Genomic DNA, 6000 nt, shown 5'->3' with positions numbered 1-6000 from the left:
TAACCCAGTAATGCCCAAATTGATATTGTTTTAAAAAATAAAGCTTTTAGTTGTAGATGATGAACAGTACTCCCACAAGAATTCTTTAACAGGATTAGAAAAAATGGTCCATTTATCCACACTTTTGTATCAAAACCTTGATCTTTAAGCATTACACTGGGTGAAAAATGTTACACATTACACACGCGTGCGCACTCACACACTAGTGTAACGCCCATTGAGAATTCAATGGGAAGTCTCATCAATTGTGATACAAGCCTTTGTACTAAACATCCCCTTCTTTCTCCCATATTCCTTTCTAATCCTTTGTGCTATTGCATGTTGCAACAAGGCCACCGTTTGATGTCATCTCCCTTGAATAACACACTTATAAATAGTTAACTGTAAACTTTCTCCAATATGAAGTACACTACACTTCATATATCCACATCAAAATATAATCTGTATTCACATAATAGGAATGATATGCTGTTACAAAGATCTCTTGTCTTATTACATAACTTATGTTCATGCAGTGTTCCAATGCTAGACAGTTTGTTGTTATGGTAACCTGAAATTGTGTAATGAGATAGAAAAGTTTGATATAAGAATATGTAACAGGCAATACTTGACTGCTATGCCCCAATTTTGTAAAAGGACAATCAGCGAGAAATGTCAAAAAGGAAAAAAATTGTTGAAGTTTCAAATGCATTTGGTTTACAGTGCCCAAGAAACGATATCTCTACACTTTGTTTGTTATGCGTTATGCATTATGGGCGCAAAACTTGGTTTGTGACATTAATGGAGGAACATAGACTGAGGGTGTTTGAGAACAAGATGCTGAGGAGAATATTTGGACCAAAGAGGGATGAAGTGACAGGAGGATGGAGAAAACTGCATAATGAGGAGCTTCATAGCATGTACTGTTCTCCAAGTATAATTAGAATGATGAGTCAAGGAGAATTAGATGGGCAGAGCAATATAGCATGAATGGGGAGGAGTGCATATAGGATATTTGTGGGAAAGCCAGAAGGAACAAGACCACTAGGAAGACCAAGATGTAGATGGGTGGATAATTTTAAATATATGTTAGAGTGATGGGATGGGGTGGTACGGACTGGACCAATCTTGCTGAGAATAGGGATCAGTGGAGGGCTCTTGTGAACGCGGTAATTAACCTTCAGATTCCATAAAAAGCTGGGAAGTTCTTGAGTGGCTTCTCAGGAAGGGCTCAGCTCCATTAAAAGTTAATTATGCTTTATACATATAAACAAAATTGTATATAACAGAAATGTGTCACTTGGCATATATGTCATAAAAGAGGATTTCAGTTTTAAAAAGAATTGTATAGGGTGCTTAGGAGCCACAATAGCTCAGTCAGTGTAGCAATTGGCTACAGGCTGGACGACTGAGGGGTCAGAGTTTGAGTCTGATACCAACACCTTCCGAAAGTGAAGGACAGGTAATAAAACCGTTATAAACGTTCCTTATAAGTAAAGTTTCAAAATCATGCCATCTCACAAATAAAATGTGAAATTTTAAGTAATCCAAAACATAACTACTTGAACTGTGACTTTTAAAGAATTTGCTGTGGCATTAGGTAGAAAACTTCTTTGAACATGGTATAGTTTGTTGGAGTCAGTGTTGGTAAGAGAGTTCCAGGCAACAGAAACAGATTCAAGTTTCATGTAAAGCAGCAAAAACCAATGGAAAAAAGAAGAAAGCAATACTTATGTTGGACCTAACAAATTTATAGCAGGAGAAAATAAACAATTGACTGCTGATGAAAGTCAGAGTTTAGAGTTGAGAAAAGTTCCGAATGTCTTTAATAATCTGTACACAAGATACCAGACTTATAAGAGACAAAGTTGTTATTCATCACATTAGTCTTTTAGGAGACTAAAATAACTTATGTTTTACCAGCCTCAAGCTTCATATGTATAGCAATACTCCAGTTTCAAACAGAGTTAATATCTTTCTGCAAAAGAAGGCAATCGTTAATAGGGGCAATATGACAAAAATATATATATCATCAGTAAAAATAAGAAAAGGGGATGTTTAATTTTGCTACATACATCATCAATGTGTACTGCAGAACACAATGAAGGGTGATGAAAAACCTCCAGAAAAACAAGCATAATGTGGTCTCTAGGTTAGGTAACTACAAAACCGGTTAACGTAGTTAGTTGACAAGCCATAACTGCTAAGCTTATCTAAAAGTAAGAAATGCAAACCAAATCTAAAGAACTACTACTGAGATAAAAGTGGATGGAATCAAATTATCTTTGAGAACACAGCGGGAGTAATGGTGTCAAGAAAATGACAAAGTAACAGTATTTGATTTTGGTGAAACGTGCTGAGAAGAATCTAACCTGTACTTAATATAACGGGAAATGTGCTCATGATTGACAAATTCTAATAATTTAGGAAAACCGTTGAGAATGAAAATAGGCCTGTAATTACTAAAAGAGGCTCTGTTGCCCTTTTTACAGATCAGAATAATTGATTATTTTTTTTCCATGCAGCATGTAGTATCTGTGTGAATAAGCTAAGATTCAAAATGAACTTCAGTAAAGGAACAAAAATCTGAGAGTAACCTTTTACAGTAGAGCTAGGGATACCATCCAGTGGCTGCATTCACATGATAGCTTTGCAGATGTCATCACTGTTAGCAAAAGCTAGAGTTAAAAATATCATTACATTGTGAATGAGGAAGGATGCTGCATGATGCCAGAATCCATTAGCAACTTCTAACTAACAACTGAAACATGTAGTGCAATAGCATTCAAACCATCTTGTTTTGTATTTTGTAAGTGTTTTGTTGTTTCTTCTTACTCATGCTAACTCTGTAATCGGCCTCTAGGCTGTAAGTTTGCATACAAATAAATAAGAATTGAATTATTGTTGCTGTTATTAATATTTGTTTTGTGTGATGGGTGTGTCTGCTGGACATTTTCCAGTTTCATACCATGTAGTTTAGCACTGATGTAACTGTTCAACACATGTCTGTAGTTGCAGTGTTTATTTCTACCCAGCCAGAGGAGGAGGGATAACAGCTTATAGCAATTGATTGGTGTACAGAATGTTTAGTGATAATATCAACTACTGTGGTTGTTTAGTTAGTTGGTTGGTTTCAAATGGCTGCATTTGGGATCATTTAACCTATTTTCCTTTTTGCTTCCCAATAGAGCACTCAAGTTCTTGCTTTGTTGCATCTTGATGAAGTCTGTACTTTTCTTTTGGGAAGCTTTGCCAGATTTGTTGCTCATTTTGCACTACGCAGGGGACATGTATGACTTAAAGAATGTCACAGATGCAAGCAACTTTGTCCCCTGTGGTTGTTTAGTATCATTTAGTTTTGTAATGAGACTGGTAATAGCCTTTGTCCCGTACTGTACTTTTTTATGTATTGTATTTTAGCAATGAAATTAGTAAATTAGTTTTGTTGTATTTTATTGCAACAGATTATGTTCTCTTCCACAAGAGAAAAGCGTTGTTGTTCTCAAAAATGTGAACGAGATGAGCCTTCTAGCATTTAATGCTGCAGTTTCCATATATGAAATTCTGATTATCTGTCCATTTCATTTTCTTATAGTATAAAGGACTTCAGTAAGAATCACTGATGTAAACTGTCAGAGGTGTGTATGACACCATTACATTTTCCATTAAATCATAATCATTATATCTTAGATCTCCACTGTGTATCCAAAGATGTATTATGTGTAGTTATTTTTCTGGTGTTTTACAGTATACTCCTGATTATCCATGCACAGTTTATGTAATTTGTGATTATCTGGTCTAAATGAAGATGGAATTGATTCAAGAATTCTTTGTAAAATTCTCCATTATCACATTTCATGAAAATCTGTCCAAAGAAAAATAAATCATACGTTATGTTCAGTACACTTCTTGCATTGGTATTGAGTCTTTGAAATCACTGAACAGATCAGACACTGTGCCTTACATTTCCATATATCAGTACTCAATGAGCGCCATGGTCTCCTGATCAAACTCAACATCTGGATTGTATTTTTTCATCTTTTCCCTTTTGTTATTATGGATAATCAGTAGCATACTGTACTTTATTCTTATAATCTTATGTCTTGATCTGTTAGCTATGGAACTTAATTTCCATTTAAATAGTTATGAATGTAACCAAGCTTACAGCTGGGATAATTACAACTAAAGAAGTCCTAGTTTCACCCACCTCTGGTTTCACTTTTTCTGTGAATTTTAAAACTGCAAGCCAGGTGCTACTGTAAAACCAAAAGATATTAAGAGTCACTTTAGAAGTGACTACACTACAAACAAAAGTATGTTTGTTTGTTTGTTTGTTTGTTTGTTTATACTTGTGTTGTTGTTGTTATAGATTTAAAATGAGATTTTATAATAAAAGAGTTTGTATATTTTAAGTGCTTCTATAACTAGAATTATGATAGTATTATCCTGCTGAGACTGTTACAAATAGATACCAGTTCTGCTGATGAAAGACTACAAAGCTGAAACAGTCCTAAGATACCTGTAGTGCTGGGACATGAAATTGAAATCCTACTTGGGGCTTGGACGTTTGTTCAACCCCCCCCCCCCCCAACACACACACACTGTGATGAAAGCGGTGTGATATTCCATCCAACAAATGTCACTTTGCAATTGAATAGGCCTTATTCCATTAGAGGATTCCCAGACTTCAGTTGTTTAAAAACATGAAGATTTTCCATTTGCACAAATTTAATTTCAACCAAAGAAAATATAGTAGGGCAGGGAAGATACTTTAAATATTGACAAGTCAGGATTTAGTTAAAAATATTATAAATGGCTGAATAACATTAAGTGCAAAGGATTTGGAGGAGATATTAGGAAGAATAAGGCTGGCATTTATTTGGCAAAGAAGATGAAAATTATAATAGAATATATCAATTATAAAAGACAAGTCCATCCAGTGTGACTATTTCAGTTTTCTCACTTGATGATTCACTAGCCTTACATGTTTTGATCCATTTGGATCATCTTCAGAGGCACCAAACACTTTTTTGAAACCACTATCACAACAGTTGTCAGTCAAATGCACCTGTAATGTCCAAGTACACAATGTCCCATCTATCAGTCACAGCAGCCTTTCTGGTTAAAGAAATATTTAAAACAACTTTAAATTCATAAAACAGTTTAGCCAATTTTTACATTTAAATGCATCATCCAACCTGCATTTTCCATGCATCCAAAATATCACATTTAACATCTGCCACGTCGCTGTGCACACATCTGCATCAGTGTAGTCTGTCTACTTTACAAGCAGAGTACGTCATACCATGCGTACTCAGTCTTACATAAGAAAAGTGCTGTGTATTATTTTTTTATTGTTGGTGGGGTGGGACTAAGTCCCTTGTACTGCGGCCACTTCTGACCTATTGTACCAGCCCCAGATGATAGGTGAGGGTGATTGTGGAGCAATTGGTGGAATGAAGATTGGCAGGGGAAACTGAAGTACTTGAAGAAAACCCGTCCCAGCACCACTTTGTCCACCACAAATCCCACTTGCCCAGACCCGGGATCAAGAAAGTGCTGTGTAAGTATGTTTGAATTTCCTACTGACATGAGTACTGGATATATTTTGAAACTATAATCTAATAAATTTATAATGATGACATAATGGTCTGCATTACTGACAGTGATGCACCATTGTTAGCATAGTAACTATAGTGTAGCATATCACCAATCAACTTACTTCATTCTGTCCTATCTAAATAAATAAACCAAAATATATAAGCTCGAGTCACACCCTTTGTTTGATTGGTAAATTTGGTCAATTCTTTGAGAGCATGGTGGAGGCTGGGACTATTAGAGAAAGTGGAGACTCAAATACAAATATTGTTTCTGGGCATTATCCATCCTGTTTTTATTTAAAACACCACCATGTCTTTATTTAAAACAGCATTTCTGAGACTGGATTCTGTCTTCTTCAGTAAAACTACTCAGTTGGGCCCAATCAATAGAGTTAGTCCCTGTCTCTGGGCTCCTGCACCA

The sequence above is a fragment of the Cryptotermes secundus genome, unplaced genomic scaffold (assembly GCF_002891405.2).
Source record: "Cryptotermes secundus unplaced genomic scaffold, Csec_1.0 scaffold455, whole genome shotgun sequence".
Classification (NCBI taxonomy): Eukaryota; Metazoa; Arthropoda; class Insecta; order Blattodea; family Kalotermitidae; genus Cryptotermes; species Cryptotermes secundus.
The sequence above is the reverse complement of the archived record's forward strand: the minus strand, read 5'-3'. Positions refer to the sequence as shown.